Source organism: Macaca fascicularis, chromosome X (genome assembly GCF_037993035.2).
Source record: "Macaca fascicularis isolate 582-1 chromosome X, T2T-MFA8v1.1".
Classification (NCBI taxonomy): domain Eukaryota; kingdom Metazoa; phylum Chordata; class Mammalia; order Primates; family Cercopithecidae; genus Macaca; species Macaca fascicularis.
The window spans coordinates 52,166,088-52,187,712 of record NC_088395.1 but is presented as its reverse complement, the minus strand read 5'-3'; positions in this window follow the sequence as shown (position 1 = coordinate 52,187,712).

The window sequence follows — 21,625 nt, the reverse complement described above, 5'->3', positions numbered from 1 at the left end:
AATTTCAAGCCAGTGGTTCTTAGCTTGCTGTGGGGGTGGGACCCACTGAGCCAGATCACTTGTCTCCCTGGCTTCAGCCCCCTTTCCAGGTTAGTGAACAGTTCTGTCTTGCTGTCATCCTGGACGCCAGTGGGATAAAAAAACAAAAAAACAAAAAAAAAAAAAAAAAAAAAACAAAAAAACTCCTGCAGCTAGCTTGGTGTCTGCCCAGATGGAATCCCAGTTTTGTGCTGGAAACCCAGGGCCCTGGTTGCATGGGCACCGGAGGGAATCTCCTGGTCCGCGGGTTGTGAAGACCGTGGGAAAAGCACAGTGTCTAGGCCAGAGTGCATGATACAGTCCCTAATGGCTTTCCTTGGTTAGGAGAGGGAGTCCCCCAATTCCTTGCGCTTACCAGGTGATGTGACGCCCCACCCTGCTTCGGCTCCCCCTCCTTGGGCTGCACCCACTGTCCAACCAGTCCCAATGAGATGAACTGGGTACCTCACTTGGAAATGCAGAAATTACCCGCCTTCTGTGTCAATTTCGCTGGGAGCTGCAGACCAGAGCTGTTCCCATTCGGCCATCTTTCCAGCAGTTCCTCATATCTAAAGTCCACTTTTTTTTTTTTCTTATTTTCTTTGTGAATTTATTATTTCAACTGTTCATGCTGGACGCCTGGCAGTTTGATTTAACTTCCCTTAATGTTTTGGGACATCATTAGGAGAGGGAAATGAGGACCTGTAATTGTGTGTGCACACCCTGCAGGGGCTCCGGGTGGGCTGGAGTCTCCTTCCTGCTCCCCTTGCTCACATTCAAGGTCCCCAGGGCTGTCTGGGGTTGTCTTGGAGACTCAGGGAGCCAGTTCCTCCCCAGGGAGAAGAGGGCTCTGGTGGGCTTCCCTCTGCAAAGACAGAACGTGGGCATCAGTCTCTGGATCTCCCCTTCTCCTAAGTGATGGGCAAAGCTTCCACAGAGGTGTTGAGCTGGGTCGCAGCTGAGTGGATCCAGCACTTCAGGCTTGAGAACAAGAGGACTGAAGGTAGGGAGCCGTGGGACCACTGAGAAGGACAGAGGCGGAGGTGGGAGGGGAGCAGAAACTGACATTACCACCTTCTCTGTCCTCTACAAACTGTCCAAGGACTTTCAGAGCCATATCCCTTCAACTTATCCCCCACCCCCCGAAATCTTCCTTCCCTCCAAAAAATGTTCAATTCTCCATCAAAACAATTCATCCTAGACCTGTCTCTCTCAGAGTACTCCTCACTCTGCAGGGAGAGCCGGGGGAAGTCCCTAACAGCATGCAGAAAGGATGGCAATTTGGAACACGGAGTGGATTACATGCCAAGGGCTTCCATGCAGTCACTCGCTTATACGCCTTCTACCCGTATCCTCACAGTGTCCTCCGGGAGTTCCAGCTAGCAGGTGAGCAGCCGGACGGCATCATCTTTGCTCTACTTCCCTGCTTGCTGGCTCTCGTTGTCCTTATTCTTGGAGAAAGAAAGTCCAAATTCTTAGCACAGTGTGCAAAGCATGAGCCCTCCAGGTCAGGGCCTGAATTAGGTTCTCTCTGAGTTCCCTCTAAGCCATAGCACTCTGTCCCACCAGCCCAGGACTCCCTGCTCCTCGTCCTTTCTTTCCTCCATAGAACGTACCACCATCTTGTATATTATACGTTTGGTGGTTGTCTAGCTTCCGCAAGTAAAATATAAGGTCCTGGGGGCCACACACATTTGACTGCTGTGTTCGTGGCTGTCTCTCTCATCAGTAGTGGACACACAGCGTTGCATAGAGATGGGGTTTTGCCATGTTGGCCAGGCTGGTCTCAAACTCTTGACCTCACATGATCTGCCCGCCACAGCTGCCCAAAGTGCTGGGATTACAGGTGTGAACCACCGCGCCCAGCCCTCTTCCCTAGTCTTGATGTGTTCATCTGGGCAATGTGTGTAGGGGGTGAGGATAGGGAGGGGAGCTCTAAGGCGAATGTGCTAGGATTCTGCATTTGTCATCCTCAAAACAAATTTGTCACTGGGTAATTCTGCCTGTGATCCTGCATAATGTGCAAAGCCAGTAAGATGCCTTTACCTCGTCCCCAGGGAACATGCCTCCCAGCCACTTGCCCATACAGAAAGGCAGCCACCTCCCTGCTAAAGGGATCCCACGTCTGTCTCCTGTTTCCACACAATTACCTCGGGAAATGCCTGGCTTCCCATTTCCATTTGCAGCCACCATGACAGTTTCAGCCTCTCCCCTCAGCCCACGTCCCTTGCTTGAGCAGCGAGATGTGAAGATGGACAGCCGCTTCAGAACTGCACAGACTGTCCTTAATCTAAGCCATTTAAAAAGCATTTGTGTTACATAAAACCCATTTCCGTAATTCTGTGCCCCTACTTCTTCGAAAGATGGTAACCCTAGGGAGGAGAAGAAATTAGCCAAGGAGAAGTTCAGATGTGCTAATATTTTAATCGCTCATTCTTTCATCACATTAGTCACATTCATTAAGTATGATTAATTTCAGGCTTTGTTGAAAACCCTATCAGTTTCCCTATCAGCCACACATCCATCTCTTGCCAAGCAGGCTGCTGCAGTAGCACCAAAAGTCTCCCAATGTTTTTTACACCTGGATTGTATTATGTGCCCCCTGAAAATTTGCAGAATTAATTGAACTCATTTGTTTCAAATACTTTGCAAAAGCCTGGGCTCTTGAGTCAGGTGACCTAAGTGTGATCCCAAGTCCTCCAATTGCTGGAGTCACTTGGGCAAGTGACTGATGCCCTCTGAGCCCTGGTGTCCTCATCTGAGGATGGAGATAAGAATACCTATCTCAAAGGTTGGTTGTGAAGATGAAAGAAGGCTTTCAAATTGCTAAGTTAGTTGGTTGTGATTGTAATTAAGGGCCCTTGGAGATGGATCATTCATCCATTCAGAAGATTTGTGTAAAGTCCACTTCTTTATTAGCATTGCCTATAAGGCCCTTCTTGACCTGGCCTCGGCAAATCTATTCTGTGCTTTCAAGTAAATCTCTTATTGTTTGGAGAGGCCTACTAGCCAGTAACTCTGATGTAGTTGCCTTGGTTCCCTGATGTCTAGCAACAAGTTTGAGATAGAGAAGTCCCTCAATAAACACAACTTGATATCATACACACACTAACACATCATGGGCATTATATTTCAGATATTACTATAGTCATTTAATCATAATACATACATTAGGGCGTTCCAAAATATATCCTCAAATGTGACAGAAACATGATCAGATGTTACAATTTTGATGTCATACACACACATTCTCAATCAGAAATTTGTGTTCCTCAGATGTCATAAACACGGACTATACATCTTACACATTCATCCAGATGTTACACATGTCACATACATCCTTTTAGATCATATGCACTTAGTGGAATGTCTCACTTGAAAGCCACATGCAGAGTCATTGTCATACTACACACTCAGATGATACAAATACTCATAGAGAAGTCACAACCACTCAGAAATCACACACACACTCTCAGAGGTAGTATGTTCACTCAGAGGTAACTAAACACTTATGCAGATGCTGCACTCACGCACTCATACTGATGTTATTTAGGTATTGTAGTATTATACACATTTTCACACTGATGTTTTCCACATTCCTTCATATGCTTATTTTATGTACACTTATTTAGAAGATGGTGAATTTTTAGATGGTTAATTTTAGGTGTCAATTTGACTGCATTCAGGGATGTCTAAATGTCTGGTGAAACATTGCTTCTGAGTGTGTCTATGAGGGTGTTTCCAGAGGAGACTGATATGTGAGTCAGTGGGCTACGAGAAGAAGTTTCACCATCAATGTGAGCAGGCATCATACAATTGGTTGGGGGCCTGCCTGGAACAAAACAGGTAGGACAAAACTCTCTCTTTCTCTCTCCCTCTCTCTCCCATTTTTGGAGTGGGATGCCTTTTCTTCTCCTGCCTGCGAACATAAGACCCTAGGTTCTTTGTCTTTTGGACTGTGGGACTTATACCAGTGGCCTCCTGAGGGCTCTTGGTCTTTTGGTCTCAGACTGGGGGCTGCACTGTAGGCTTCTCTGTTTCTGAAGCTTCCAGATTTGTATTGAGACTTGCTACTGGTTTTGAGGAACAGTACTCACTTCTCTGGTTCTCCAGCTTTCGGATAGCCTATCATGGGACTTCTCCATTGCTATGATAATGTGAACCAATTCCCCCTAATAAATTCCCTTTCATGTATTCTAACCTTGGCTAAAACAACATATATTCACTGATGGTTCACTAAAACTCCAGTATCAATCTTATTAAGTACTGTAATTAACATATTTTCAAAAATCCACTTCCTTGAAAACCACGCACCAAAAAAAAAAAAAAAAAAAAAAAAAAAATTAAGAAGTTCCATCAGAGAATTCAATCATTTCATCAGTTGTGAAGTGTGTGGAGCTGGGATCTCTATGTACCTTTAGATCCAGATAAAATTATGTGTAACTGCATTCTGAAGGCCCCATGAGAATCACCCATCCTTCCTAAGGTTGTGTGAATTCTGGAGTAGCTTACTTTCTCATGATCATATCAGACTTTGAGTGTCTGCTTTCTTTATGCCCTAAAATATCAATCCAGACTTTGAACTCAGTTCTTTCTACAATTCCCACTGCTATTGTTTAGATGTTTGTCTCCTCAAAATCTTGTTTTGAAATTTGAAGTGGGGCCTAATGGGAGGTGTTTGAGTTGTGGGGGCAGATCCTTCATGAGTAGATTAATGCTCTTCCTAGGGGTGAAGAGTGGGAAAATTCCTGCTCTGTTAGTTCCTGAAAGAGCCCTTCCCCTATAAGTGGATGCAGCCTCAGGTCCTCGCCAGATGCAGACGCTGGTGCCATCGTTTTTGTACAGCCATGAGAACAAATGTATAGCCATGAGAACCATGAGCCAAATAAACCTCTTTTACTTATGAATTACCAAGCCTCAGGTATTCTTTTATAACAACACAAATGGACTAAGACACCCACAAATAAATTTAAAAGAAATGTAATTTAGTCATAATTTGGAGAGCAGCAAACAACTTCAGCAATACAATGTGAGAAGTAGCAACTATATTCAGGAAAATTCTCCAAATTATCAATTCTGAGGATTTTTCTCTCCCCATGTTACTCGGTTCATCATTTTAGCCACAGTTTAATACCATGTTAATCATCACTCTCCTCTTACTCTTCCTTTTTCCTCCATACCTTATCCTTCATAGCTTGTCCCTTAGTATTACAATTTTTTCTCATACTGCTTTGTGGACTAGTTCATCTTTCTAACCTTCTCTCCCACATTTATCACCATATTCTGTCACAAAGTTTAAATAGTGCAAAGAGGTCCTTTTATAACCAGAGCTAGAACTGCCATGAAGAAAGAATGAAGGAAGGTCAACAGAGTCTGGTGGACTTATGGGGCATCACTGAGCAAACAAATATATGCATATGGAAGTTCTGGAAAGAGAAAAGAGAGAGAATGAGGTAGAGAGATTATTTGAATAAATAATGGCTTAAAGAAATCAAAAATTTGAGGAAATACATTCATGTACAAATCCACAAATCTCAACAAACTCCAAGAAAGATAAACCCAAAGAGATATACAACAAGACACAGTATAATCAAACTGCCAAAAGTCAAAGATAGAATCTTGAAAGCAGCAAGAGAAAAATGACCTATCATGTACAAGGAATCCTCAATAATATTATCATTGGACTTCTCAGAAGAAACTTTGCAGACCAGAAGACAGAGTGATAATAAGTTTGAAGTGATGGAAAAAAACTTTCAAACAAGAGTTCTATATCTGGCAAAATTGTCCTTCAGAAATTAGGGATAAATTAAAACAATCTCAGATACACAAAAACTGAGGGAATTTATTACCACTAGACATGCTGTATAAGAAATGCTAAAGGGAGCTGGCCATGGTGGCTCATGCCTATAATTCCAGCAATTTGGAAGGTCAAAGTGGGAAGACTGCTTGAGGATTGTTGATCAGCTTGGTCAATATAGTGAAACCCAATCTCTACAAAAAACAATAAAAAGTTAGCCAGGCATAGTGGCGCACACCTGTAGTCCTAGCTACTTGCGGGGGCTGAAGCAGGAGAATCACTTGAGGCCAGGAATTTGAGATTAGAGTGAGCTATAATCACACCATGGCACTGCAACTTGGGCAACAAAATAAGACCCTGTCTCTAAAAACAAACTAAAAGACTTTGGGAGGCTGAGACGGGCAGATCACCTGACATCAGGAGTTCAAGACCAGCCTGAACAACATGGCAAAACCCCGTCTCTACTAAACATACAAAAATTAGCCAGGCGTGGTGGCAGGCACCAGTAGTCCCAGCTACTCAGGAGGCTGAGGCAGGAGAATCAATTGAACCCGGAAGACAGAGGTTGCAGTGAGCCGAGATTGCACCACTGCACTCCAGCCTGGTGACAGAGTGAGACTCCGTCTCAAAAAACAAAGCAAAACAAAACAAAAATTATCCAGGAGTGGTGGCACATGCCTGTAGTGCCAGCTACTTGGGAGGCTGAGGCTGGAGAATCGCTTGAACCCAGGAGGTGGAGGTCGAAGTGAGCCAAGATCACACCACTGCACTCCAGCCTGGGTGAGAATCCATCTCAAAAACAAAACAAAACAAATGAACAAACAAAAAGAAATGCTAAAGGGAGTCCTTCAAGTTGAAATAAAAGGAAACTAGATAGTAAATTGAAGCTATATGAAAATATAAAGTTATCAGATAAAGGTAAATACATGGACAAAAAGTTTTTATGCAATTTTGGTGTGTAACTCAACTACTTATGTTCTATAGGATTTAACAGACAAATGTATAAAAACAATTATAAATCTATGTTAATGGGTACACAATATAAAAAGATATAATTTTTGACATCAATAACATAATGGGGGGGTGGAGCTGTAAGGAAGTGGAGTTTTGTATATGACTGAAGGTAAATTGGTATAAATTTAAAATAGACTGTTACAACTTTAGGATATTATATGTTACCCCCATGGTAACAAAAAGGAAGACAGCTATAGAATGTGCACAGAAGGAAATAAGAAGGGAATCAAAGCATATCATTACACAAAAAATCAACTAACCACAAATGAAAGAAGTAATGGAGTAAATTACGGGGAAAAAAAGCTATAAGACTTGCAAAAAACACAACAAAATGGCAAAAGTAAGTCCTGTCTTATCACTAAGTATTATAAATGTAAGTGGATTAAACTTTCTCATCAAAACATGTAGATTAATAGATCAGATAGAAACAACAAGATACAAGCCTATGCTGTCCAAAAAAGTCTCATGTTAGATTTAAAGACATGCATAGATTGAAAGTGAAAGGTCGTGGGGGCGGAGCAAGATGGCCAAATAGGAACAGCTCCAGTCTCCAACTCCCAGAGCGAGCGACACAGAAGACCGGTGATTTCTGCATTTTCAACTGAAGTACTGGGTTCATCTCACTAGGGAGTGCCAGACAATCAGTGCTGGTCAGCTGCTGCAGCCCGAGCAGAGAGAGCTGAAGCAGGGCGAGGCATCGCCTCACCTGGGAAGCACAAGGGGGAAGGGAATCCCTTTTCCTAGCCAGGGGAACAGAGACACACAACACCTGGAAAATCGGGTAACTCCCACCCAAATACTGCGATTTAAGCAAACAGGCACACCAGGAGATTATATCCCACACCTGGCCGGGAAGGTTCCACACCCACGGAGCCTCCCTCATTGCTAGCACAGCAGTCTGCGACGGCGAATGACTTTGACGAGATGAGAGAAGAAGGCTTCAGTCCATCAAATTTCTCAGAGTTAAGGAGGAATTATGTACCCAGCGCAAAGAAACTAAAAATCTTGAAAAAAAAATGGAAGAATTGATAGCTAGAGTAATTAACGCAGAGAAGGTCATAAACGAAATGAAAGAGATGAAAACCATGACACGAGAAATACGAGACAAAGGCACAAGCTTCAGTAACCGACTCGATCAACTGGAACAAAGAGTATCAACGATTGAGGATCAAATGTATGAAATGAAGCGAGAAGAGAAACCAAAAGAAAAAAGAAGAAGAAGAAATGAACAAAGCCTGCAAGAAGTATGGGATTATGTAAAAAGACCAAATCAACGTCTGATTGGGGTGCCTGAAAGTGAGGGGGAAAATGGAACCAAGTTGGAAAATACTCTGCAGGATATCATCCAGGAGAACTTCCCCAACCTAGTAGGGCAGGCCAACATTCAAATACAGGAAATACAGAGAACGCCACAAAGATACTCCTCAAGAAGAGCAACTCCAAGATGCATAATTGCCAGATTCACCAAAGTTGAAATGAAGGAAAAAATCTTAAGGGCAGCCAGAGAGAAAGGTCGGGTTACCCACAAAGGGAAGCCCATCAGACTAACAGCAGATCTCTCGGCAGAAACTCTACAGCCAGAAGAGAATGGGGGCCAATATTCAACATTCTTAAAGAAAAGAATTTTCAACCCAGAATTTCATATCCAGCCAAACTAAGTTTCATAAGTGAAGGAGAAATAAAATCCTTTACAGATAAGCAAATGCTTAGAGATTTTGTCAACACCAGGCCTGCCTTACAAGAGACCCTGAAGGAAGCACTAAACATGGAAAGGAACAACCGGTACCAGCCATTGCAAAAACAGGCCAAAATGTAAAGACCATCGAGGCTAGGAAGAAACTGCATCAACTAACGAGCAAAATAACCAGTTAATATCATAATGGCAGGCTCAAGTTCACACATAACAATCTTAACCTTAAATGTAAATGGACTAAATGCTCCAATTAAAAGACACAGACTGGCAAACTGGATAAAGAGTCAAAACCCATCAGTCTGCTGTATTCAGGAGACCCATCTCACACGCAGAGACATACATAGGCTCAAAATAAAGGGATGGAGGAAGATTTACCAAGCAAATGGAGAACAAAAAAAAGCAGGGGTTGCAATACTAGTCTCTGATAAAACAGACTTTAAACCGTCAAAGATCAAAAGAGACAAAGAAGGCCATTACATAATTGCAAAGGATTCAATTCAACAGGAAGAGCTAACTATCCTAAATATATATGCAATACAGGAGCACCCAGATTCATAAAGCAAGTCCTTAGAGACGTATAAAGAGACTTAGACTCCCATACAATAATAATGGGAGACTTCAACACTCCACTGTCAACATTAGACAGATCAACGAGACAGAAAGTTAACAAGGATATCCAGGAATTGAACTCATCTCTGCAGCAAGCAGACCTAATAGACATCTATAGAACTCTCCACTCCAAATCAACAGAATATACATTCTTCTCAGCACCACATCGCACATATTCCAAAATTGACCACATAATTGGAAGTAAAGCACTCCTCAGCAAATGTACAAGAAAAGAAATTATAACAAACTGTCTCTCAGACCACAGTGCAATCAAACTAGGACTCAGGACTAAGAAACTCAAAACCACTCAACTACATGGAAACTGAACAACCTGCTCCTAAATGACTACTGGGTACATAACGAAATGAAGGCAGAAATAAAGATGTTCTTTGAAACCAATGAGAACAAAGATACAACATACCAGAATCTCTGGGACACATTTAAAGCAGTGTGTAGAGGGAAATTTATAGCACTAAATGCCCACAAGAGAAAACAGGAAAGATCTAAAATTGACACTCTAACACCACAATTAAAAGAACCAGAGAAGATAGAGCAAACACATTCAAAAGCTAGCAGAAGGCAAGAAATAACTAAGATCAGAGCAGAACTGAAGGAGATAGAGACACAAAAAACCCTCCAAAAAATCAATGAATCCAGGAGCTGGGTTTTTGAAAAGATCAACAAAATTGACAGACCGCTAGCAAGACTAATAAAGAAGAAAAGAGAGAAGAATCAAATAGACATAATAAAAAAATGATAAAGGGGATATCACCACCGACCCCACAGAAATACAAACTACCATCAGAGAATACTATAAACACCTCTACGCAAATAAACTGGAAAATCTAGAAGAAATGGATAATTTCCTGGACACTTACACTCTTCCAAGACTAAACCAGGAAGAAGTTGAATCCCTGAATAGACCAATAGCAGGCTCTGAAATTGAGGCAATAATTAATAGCCTACCAATGAAAAAAAGTCCAGGACCAGATGGATTCACAGCTGAATTCTACCAGAGGTAGAAGGAGGAGTTGGTACCATTCCTTCTGAAACTATTCCAATCAATAGAAAAAGAGGGAATCCTCCCTAACTCATTTTATGAGGCCAACATCATCCTGATACCAAAGCCTGGCAGAGACACAACAAAAAAAGAGAATTTTAGACCAATATCCCTGATGAACATCGATGCAAAAATCCTCAATAAAATACTGGCACATCGGATTCAGCAACACATCAAAGAGCTTATCCACCATAATCAAGTGGGCTTCATCCCTGTGATGCAAGGCTGGTTCAACATTCGCAAATCAATAAACATAATCCAGCATATAAACAGAACCAAAGACAAGAACCACATGATTATCTCAATACATGCAGAAAAGGCTTTTGACAAAATTCAACAGCCCTTCATGCTAAACACTCTCAATAAATTCGGTATTGATGGAACGTACCTCAAAATAATAAGAGCTATTTATGACAAACCCACAGCCAATATCATACTGAATGGGCAAAAACTGGAAAAATTCCCTTTGAAAACTGGCACAAGACAGGGATGCCCTCTCTCACCACTCCTTTTCAACATAGTGTTGGAAGTTCTGGCTAGGGCAATTAGGCAAGAGAAAGAAATCAAGGGTATTCAGTTAGGAAAAGAAGAAGTCAAAGTGTCCCTGTTTGCAGATGACATGATTGTATATTTAGAAAACCCCATTGTCTCAGCCCAAAATCTCCTTAAGCTGATAAGCAACTTCAGCAAAGTCTCAGGATACAAAATTAATGTGCAAAAATCACAAGCATTCTTATACACCAGTAACAGACAAACAGAGAGCCAAATCAGGAATGAACTTCCATTCACAACTGCTTCAAAGAGAATAAAATACCTAGGAATCCAACTTACAAGGGATGTAAAGGACCTCTTCAAGGAGAACTACAAACCACTGCTCAGTGAAATAAAAGAGGACACAAACAAATGGAAGAACATACCATGCTCATGGATAGGAAGAATCAATATCATGAAAATGGCCATACTGCCCAAGGTAATTTATAGATTCAATGGCATCCCCATCAAGCTACCAAAGAGTTTCTTCACAGAATTGGAAAAAACCTGCTTTAAAGTTCATATGGAACCAAAAAAGAGCCCGCATCTCCAAGACAATCCTAAGTCAAAAGAACAAAGCTGGAGGCATCACGCTACCTGACTTCAAACTATACTCCCAGGCTACAGTAACCAAAACAGCATGGTACTGGTACCAAAACAGAGATATAGACCAATGGAACAGAACAGAGTCCTCAGAAATAATACCACACATCTACAGCCATCTGATCTTTGACAAACCTCAGAGAAACAAGAAATGGGGAAAGGATTCCCTATTAATAAATGGTGCTGGGAAAATTGGCTAGCCATAAGTAGAAAGCTGAAACTGGATCCTTTCCTTACTCCTTATACGAAAATTAATTCAAGATGGATTAGAGACTTAAATGTTAGACCTAATACCATAAAAATCCTAGAGGAAAACCTAGGTAGTACCATTCAGGACATAGGCATGGGCAAAGACTTCATGTCTAAAACACCAAAAGCAACGGCAGCAAAAGCCAAAATTGACAAATGGGATCTCATTAAACTAAAGAGCTTCTGCACAGCAAAAGAAACTACCATCAGAGTGAACAGGCAACCTACAGAATGGGAGAAAATTTTTGCAATCTACTCATCTGACAAAGGGCTAATATCCAGAACCTACAAAGAACTCAAACAAATTTACAAGAAAAAAACAAACAACCCCATCAAAAAGTGGGCAAAGGATATGAACAGACAGTTCTCAAAAGAAGACATTCATACAGCCAACAGACACATGAAAAAATGCTCATCATCACTGGCCATCAGAGAAATGCAAATCAAAACCACAATGAGATACCATCTCACACCAGTTAGAATGGCGATCATTAAAAAGTCAGGAAACCACAGGTGCTGGAGAGGATGTGGAGAAATAGGAACACTTTTACACTGTTGGTGGGATTGTAAACTAGTTCAACCATTATGGAAAACAGTATGGTGATTCCTCAAAGATCTAGAACTAGATGTACCATATGACCCAGCCATCCCATTACTGGGTATATACCCAAAGGATTATAAATTATGCTGGTATAAAGACACATGCACACGTATGTTTATTGCAGCACTATTCACAATAGCAAAGACTTGGAATCAACCCAAATGTCCATCAGTGACAGATTGGATTAAGAAAATGTGGCACATATACACCATGGAATACTATGCAGCCATCAAAAAGGATGAGTTTGCGTCCTTTGTAGGGACATGGATGCAGCTGGAAACCATCATTCTTAGCAAACTATCACAAGAACAGAAAACCAAACACCGCATGTTCTCACTCATAGGTGGGAACTGAACAATGAGATCACTTGGACTCAGGAAGGGGAACATCAGACACCGGGGCCTATCATGGGGAGGGGGGAGGGGGGAGGGATTGCATTGGGAGTTATACCTGATGTAAATGACGAGTTGATGGGTGCAGCACACCAACATGGCACAAGTATACATATGTAACAAACCTGCACGTTATGCACATGTACCCTACAACTTAAAGTATAATAATAATAAATAAATTTAAAAAAAAAAAAAGGCAAGGGAAAAAAAGACCTACCAAAATATTTAACATACTAGCTATGGCAAAGTAAATAAAATAAAATAACAAAAATTAAAAAAAAAAAAAAAAGAACTGACCACTTAAGTCCTCTTCAGTAATTACTCCCCTATATCTAAATAATCATCTTTCCTTGCATGCAATTTTAAAAGCGTATCTCACATTTTACAATTTCCTTGAAATAGACAATATACATCACTACTGCTTTTTTGAGAAATCTATTATAACTATTACTAAGTAATATTTTGAAAATATTTTGCACAATACTTTTTGGCTTCTTACCAGTCACCACCCACACTCCCCACAAAAAGATCTTAACATAAAAAGGGATTATTTGAGTATAATTTTTTTTCTTAATAACCACTCCGAATCAGCCTTACAAGTGTTATGGTTGATCAGGCACTTGGTTAAGTCTGTGTTAACTGTTCTAAGGCTGCTAGTTACCAATGGACAACCAATGCTGACTCCTACAAGTTGTCGTGATGGTTTTTTCCTCTGTCCTTCCCAAATAAATACCATTGTAAAGCCATACCCATGCCACATGCACCATTAAAAGGTAGCCAGACATGAATCATTGTAAAATTTAAACTACCCCATGTTTCAGGAGAGAGGAAAGGAAGAGCTTATGCGAAAGCTAAAATCACAGAATTACAGAGGCTTCAGTATGGGAAGCATTTCTCTATTAGAGCTCATTCAACTATGCAAAATATTGCCCATAATACTCTTTCAAGGTCGAGTAACAATTCAGGCCTATGGTGAATTAAAACACTGTGGAGCTTTGTAAAAATCAACATTTAAAGAAAACAACTGTTTTCTCTGAGTCTCCTTATTCTCACAATACCTGCAAGAACGTTCTTGGTATCTAATGATCATGGTTCCAACATTTTCATGGCTTGTGAAATTAAATTCTCTATTTCATTTTATAAGTCTGATATAATGAATTTCCAATGCTAGCAGCAGGGCACATTCCATTTGGAATTCCTTGTTTTATCACTGAGAAAACGATTCAGTTTCACCCCCTGTGCCCCATAGTGGGGAATTCTCCATGGCATATTGTACAAAAGGCTCAATATTTTGTTCCTTTTTTCCTTTAACATCAATGCATACATCAGTCTACTACCTTTGCAATATGTGTTTCCCACACAGACATATGAATGCAGCTTGCTTCTGAAAGTGGAGTGTCTTCTTGTCCTTGTCCCTTTCCCTGCAGCTTTATTACTGATGAGATGTCAGCAACTAGCTTTTCACCAAAAGCAGTGCCTAAAGTGGGACCTTTCTTATGTTAAGTTTTACAAACAGCTTTAATTTCTCATAGCTAATGTTAAAAGCTTGTGGTAAGGAAAAGAAAAGGGGAACTTGTGGAATTTCATATTTTGATCACTGCACAGCCATCAGGAAGGCATGTTCCTGTGCTTTCTTCCTGCTCCTGGCTTTCTGCTTGTCACCTTGTGGTACAACCTAATGTCTCTCTCCTCCATCGCTCCCTCATCTCCCCTGCCTCTGCTCTCTCTGTTTGTTGCTATCTATTATCTATCAATTATCTACCTGTCTATCTGTCTAGCTAGCTAGCTAGCTATGTATCATCTATCTATCTAGCTCCCTTTCTTTCTCTCTCTCTTCCCCTCCTTCCTGCATCGTTTCAGTCCTCCAACTGACTTTTCATTCCATCCTTTTCCCATCCATGTTTTCTCCTTCTATATTCCAGGTTTGGGACTCTTTCATCACTTTGCTCTCCCACACACATCCCTGTCTGTTTCCCCACTACCAGGGAAGCCAACATGTGGGAAGACCATCAGTACATACATATGTCCACCAGTCTCTCTGTCAAACCATGCATCTTTTCCATTTGGTTTTTCAACTCATTCATTCATTCATTCATTCATTCATGTCTCCAACAAACATATTTGAGATTCTAATATATAACAAGCACTGGACTAGGCAGGCTCTTAGGATATACAGTGGAGAAGAAAACAGACAATGATAACTTTCACCTTGGGCTTTCACTGCAGTGGGGAGAGAGATGTTTCAAAACGAATCCCTCTAAAAATATATATCATTATGACATATATTGGGATAAATGGTATAGAGGAAGTTTCCAGAGCACTAAGAGAAAGTAAAAGAGCAAAAATAATTTAAATTGAGGGTGAAGTGGTTTGTGGCCAGAACATGCTATCATGAAGTAGTGACATTTAGACTGAGGTCTTGGAAATAAGCATGAGGTAGACAGGTGAACAGCAAAGAGGGTGATCAGTTCAGGGGTATTGGGAGCAAAACTATAAAGTCAGTCACTAAGACCAAAAAGCATGGCTTCAACAGGGGCCTAAGAGAAGGTCAGAATAGTTCAAGCAAGGGGAGGGCGGGGATACGGTAGGGTCAGAGGGTTGAGAAAACCATTTCCAGCTCATATCACTGTTCTTGCCATTCTTTTAGGCAAGGCCCCCTTCTTGTTGCCATTCATTTATATGATCCTTTTGTTTGCATTCTCTACTCCCACTCTGCACTGCTCATCTAAATGTACCATTCTAATATGTTAATCATTTATCATTTTTCTTATGTGATGAACAACATGAAATGTGTGACATGTTCTTACTTTATGTAAGATTATCTTTAGCTATATCATTATGCATGTTATATAATATGATATATAGATAGATATGGATATCTCATACTGTGTCTATTTTTTTTTTTTTTTGAGACAAGGTCTCACTCTGCCACCCAAGTTGCAGTACAGTGGCATCCTCTTAACGTACTGCAGCCTGGAACTCCTGGGCTCAAGTGATACTCCTGCCTCAGTCTCCCAAGGACTACAGGCATGTCCCACCACACCTGGCTAATTTTTAAATTTTTCGTAGTGACTGGGTCTTACTATGTTGGTCAGGTTGATCTTCAACTCCTGGCCTCAAGTGATCTTCCTGCCTCACCCCTACAAAGTGCTGGGATAACAGGTGTGAGCCACCATGCCTGGCTTCTTTACAGCTTTATTAATTATAATCGACTTATGTTAGACTGAGCATATTTCGCATATACGATCTAATAAGTTTTGGTATCACACCTGTGAAACAATCATTATAGTAAAGATAATGAACATCTGTATTACAAGCAAAAATATCCTCGGGCTCCTTTGAAATTCCAGAATTTTAATAAACGTAATCTTATTCCTGCACCCTTTTTTTGGTTAACTTCTTTCAGACAGCATATTTTCAGATGCATTTATGTTGTCGTAAGTGTCAACAATTCATTTCTTTTTAATGCGCTGTAATATTCCATTCTATGGACATAGCACAATTTCATAATTCATCTCCCTGTTGATGGACACTTGGGTTGTCTTCAGGATTCGGCTCTTACAAATAACCTTGCTATGAATATTCACAAACAAGTAATCATATGAAAATATATTTTCTTTTCTCCTGTGTATGTCTTGGAATGGAATGGCTGGTTTATGGGAGGTGAATATTTAACTGGGTAAGCGACTACCAAACCATTTTCCGAGGTGTTTTCATGACTCAGAAGCTCCACATCATTGCTAGCACTGGGTACAATCAGTTATTTTAATTTCAATCATGCTCGTGTATCTACAACGGTATTTACATTTGATTTTAATCTGCATTTCCTGAATGATAAATGATGGTATCTTTTTGTGTGGTTATTAGCCATCTGTATCTTCTTTGGTGAGGTAGTCTGTTGGAGTCTTTTGTCCGTATTTATGGTTGAGTATTTGCTTTCTTATAATTGAGTTATAAGACTTCTTTAGAGTCTAGAAGTGTCCTGTGTTGGATATAGATATATGAATTCTAAATATTTTATCACAGACTGTGGATTTCTCTTTTATGGTGGAATCAAATGTATTAATATTTTTTCCTTTATAGTTTGTGTTTTGGGTGTCTCATTTTGAAAATCTTTGCCTAAACCAAAAAGATGAAGAAAGTTGTAATTTCCCCAAGGAGGGCATTACATAAGGGTAAAGGATTCAATTCAACAAGAAGACTTAGCTACCCTAAATATATACACACCCAACAATAGGAGCACTGACACCCAACAACAGGATCACTCAGATTCAAAAAACAAGTTCTTAGAGACTGACAGAGGGATTTAGGCAACCACAAAATAATAGTGGGAAACTTCAACACCCCACTGACAGACAGTATTCGACAGATCATCAGGTAGAAAACTAACAAAGTTATCCGGGATCTGAACTCGATACTTGACCAAATAGACTGAACAGACTATTCTACAGGACTCCACGCCCCAAAACAACAGTATGTACATTCTTCTCATCTGCACATGAAACATACTGTAAAACTGACCACACAATTGTCCATAAATCAATTTTCAGCAAAATAGAAAAAAAAAAACCAAAAAATTACCAACCACCCTCTCAGACCACAATACAATAAAAACAGAAATCAATACTAAGAAGATCATTGAAAACCACACAATAACAAGGATATTAAACAACCTGCTCCTGAGTGACTTTGGGGTAAACAATGAAATCAAGGCAGAACTCAATAAATTCTTTGAAATTAATGAAAACAAAGCTACCACATACCAGAATCTCTGGGACACAGCTAAAGCAGTGTTAAGAGGAAAGTTTTTAGTGCAAAATGCCCACGTCAAAAAGTTAGAAAGATCTCAAATTAATCATCTAACATCATACCTAGAGGAACTAGAAAAACAAGAGCAAGTCAACCACCAAGCTAGCAGAAAACAAGAAATAACCAAAATCGGAACTTAACTGAATGAAATTAAGTTGCAAAAAAGCACACAAAAGATCAATGAAACCAGGTGTTGGTTATTTGAAGGAAAAAATAAGACTGATAGACCACTAGCTAGATCAATTAAAAAAAAAAAAAAAAGAGGGAAGATCCTAATAAACACACTCAGAAATGACAGAGTGGGCATTATCACTAACCCCAGAGAAATATCAAAAAACCCCAGAGACTATTATGGACACATCTATATATGAACACGAACTAGAAAACCTATAAGGAATCAATAAATTCCAGGATACATACACACGCCCAAGACGGAGCCAGGAAGAAATTGGTTCCCTGAGCACACCAATAATGAGCTCTAAAATTGATTCAGTAATAAATAGCCTACCAACAACAACAACAACAACAGGACCTGAGGAATTCACAGCTAATTCTACCAGATGTACAAAGAAGAGGTGGTGCCAGAAACTATTCCAAAAAAACTGTGGAGGAGGGACTTCTCCCCAGCTCATTCTATAAGGCCAGCATCGTTTTGATACCAAAATCTGGCGGACATACACACACACACACACACACACACACACACACACACACACACACACACACACAAAGAAAACTTCAGGCCAATATCCTTGATGAACATCGATGCGAAAATCCTCAACAAAACACTGGCAATCCGAACCTAGCAGCACATCAAAAAGCTAATCCACCCACCACGATCAAGTAGGCTCCATCCCCGGGATGCAAGTTTGGTTCAACATATGAAAATCAATAAATGTGATTCATCATATAAACAGATCTAAAGATGAAAAACCTATGATGATCTCAATAGATGCAGAAAAGGCTTTTGATAAAAGTTAACATCTCTTCATGGTAAAAACTCTCAATAAACCAGATATTGAAGGAACATACGTCAAAATAATAAAAATCCATCTGTGACAATCCCACGGCCAGTGTCATACTGAATGGGCAAAACCTGGACGCATTCTCCTTGTAAACCGGCACAAGACAAGGTTGCCCTGTCTCATCACTCTTACTCAACATAGTATTGGAACACCTGGTCAGGGCGACCAGGCAAGAGAAATAAATAAAGTGCATCCAAATAGGAAGAAAGGAAGTCAAACCACCTCTGTTTGCAGATGACATGATTCTATATCTAGAAAACCCCATAGTCTCAGCCCAAAAGCTCCTTCAGCTGATAAACAATTCGAGTGAAGTTGTAGGATACAAAGTCAATGTACAAAGATCACTAGCATTCCTATACACCACCAACAACCAAACTGAGAGCCAAATCAGAAAGGCAATTCCATCCCCAATTGCCACACACACAAAAATAAAACACCTAGGAATACAGCTAACCAGGGAGGTGAAAGATCTCCACAATGAAAATTACAAAACACTGCTCAAAGAAATCAGAGCAGGCAAGAACATATGGAAAAACATCCCATGCTCATGGAAAGGCAGAACAAATGTCATTAAAGTGGCTACACTGCCTAAAGCAATTTATAGATTCAATGCTATTCCCATCAAACTACCAAGGACATTCTTCACAGAGCTAGAAACAATTATTTTAAAATGTATATGGAACCAGAAAAGGAGCCCGGATAGCCAAGGTAATCGTAAGCAAAAGGAACTGTACTGCAAAGCTACAGTCATCAGAACAGCATGGTACTGGTACTGGTACAAAAACAGGCACATAGACCAATGGAACAGAATAGAGAGGCCATAAATAATGTCGCACATCTACAACAAGCTTTTCTGTTTTTCTGACAAAGCTGACAAAAACAAGAGGTGGGAAAAGGACTCCATATTCCATCAATGGTGCTGGCTAGCCATACGCAGAGGATTGAAGCTGGACCCCTCCCTTACACTATATACAAAAATCCACATGAGGTGGATTAAAGGCTTTAGTGTAGAACCCAAAACCATAAAAACCCTGGGAGACAACCTAGGCAATACCACCCTGGACACAGGAGCGGGCAAAGATCTCACGACAAAGGCACCAAAAGCAATCACAACAAAAGTAAAAACTGACAAATGGGATCTAATTAAACTTAGAGCTTCTGCACGGCAAAAGAAACTATCAACAGAGCAAACAGACAACCTCCAAAGTGGGAGAAAATTTTTGCAGCACTATTCATCTGACAGAGGTCTAATATCCAGCATCTATAAAAAGCCTAAACAAATGTACAAGAGAAAAACAAACAACCCCGTTAATAAGGGGGCAAATGACATGAACAGACCCTTCTCAAAAGAAGACATACATGTAGCCAAGAAGTATATGAAAAACAGCTCAATATCGCTGATCACTAGAGAAATGCAAATCAAAACCACAACGAGATACCATCTCACAACAGTCAGAATGGCTATTACTAAAAACAGAAAAGAGCAGATGCTGGCGAGATTGCCGAGAAAAAGAAACCCACACACACTGTTGGCGGGAGCGTACATTAGTCCAACCATTGTGGAAAGCAGTATCGCAATTCCTCAAAGAGCTAAAAGCAGAACTACCATTTGACCCAGCAATCCTATTACTGGGTATATAGCCAGAGGAATATAAAGCATTCTACCATAAAGACACATGCACCCGGACTATTCACTGCAGCACTGTTCACAATAGCAAAAACATGGAATCAACCCGAATGCCTATCAATGACAGACTGGATAAGGAAAATGTGGTGCATATACACCATGGAATATTATGCAGCCATAAAAAAGAACAAGGCCATGTCTTTCGTGGGAACATGCATGGAGTTAGAGGCTATAAGCTCAGCAAAGTAACGCAGGAACAGAAAAGCAAATCTCACATGTTCTCACTTATAATTGGGAGCTAAATGATAAGAACTTATGAACACAAAGAAGGAAACAACAGACACTGGGGTCTACTTAAGGGGGAGGGTGGGATGACGCAGAGGAGCAGAAAAGAGATAACTATTGGATACTGAGTTCAATACCCAAGGTGATGTAGTCATGTGTGCAACAAACCCCCGTGACACATGTTTATCTATGTAACAAGCCTTCACATGTACCCCCAAACATAAAAGTTTTTAAAAATGTTACAGTGCAAGTCTATTGATGATCAATTCTTTCAACTTCTGTATGTCTAAACACCTATTTTAACTTCATTTAAAAAGGTATTCACTGAGTACAGACTTAAGAGTTGACATTTATTTCTATTTCACGATTTTAAAGATGGTGTGCCACATGACTTCTGACTTGCACATTGCTAATGAGAAGTGTGCTGTCATTCATTTCTTTGGACATCTAAATGTTTCTTATGTTTTTATCGGATTTTCTAGTTACTTAGGAGAAAGGATATATCTCTGGGAGAGCAGATAGGTAAAATGTCAGGAATGCGTCCCATGGATTCTCTGTGCATAGCCCCTTGGATATACTTTAGATTATGCGTGGCAACATGGATGCATCTTGAAAGCACAGGGCTCAGTGAAATACTTGTATTTCCAGCCATGATGGATTAACAGGAACCGGATTTACCGTCTCGCCTAAATACGTACAAATCAAAAAAATTATAAGGCTTGACGTTATGGCACCACCTGCATATGGGACAGTGATCGCGGAGAGAAAGGGAACCTGACCAGGTGAGCACTCTGATCACCCAATTCCACCAACTTGTTGCCCAGATAGAGTTTGCAGGCTGCAGCACAGGGGAGCTGAACAGGACAGAGCCTGGCGGACAGTCTGAGTGAAGGAGACAGAGTTGAGAGCTCAAGAGGTCCATAGGACCAGAATTTGCCGGGAGTAATGGAGAGGAGACAGCTGCACAGAGAGGCAGCTCTGGAGACCCTTCAGAGCTAGCCTGTCTGGATGCAGTGTATGAGAAAGGGGGGAGTGGTGATCGATGACTCCCAGTTTCTGGAGTGAGTGGTTGTGTGGATAATGGTGCCATTTACTGAGATTGTGAAGATGGGTGGGGCGGGGGGATGTGTGAGCGTATGGGAGGAGTGAGTATACCAAGTGACCAGTTTTGGACAGGTGAACCATGAAGAGCCCTTGAGACATCCAAGTGGAGATGCCACGTGGGTGGGTGAATGTATGTACTTGGACCTCAAAAGTGAAGTTCAGACTGGGGTTGTAGATTTTTGGAGTGATTAGCACGTAGCACTTTCTG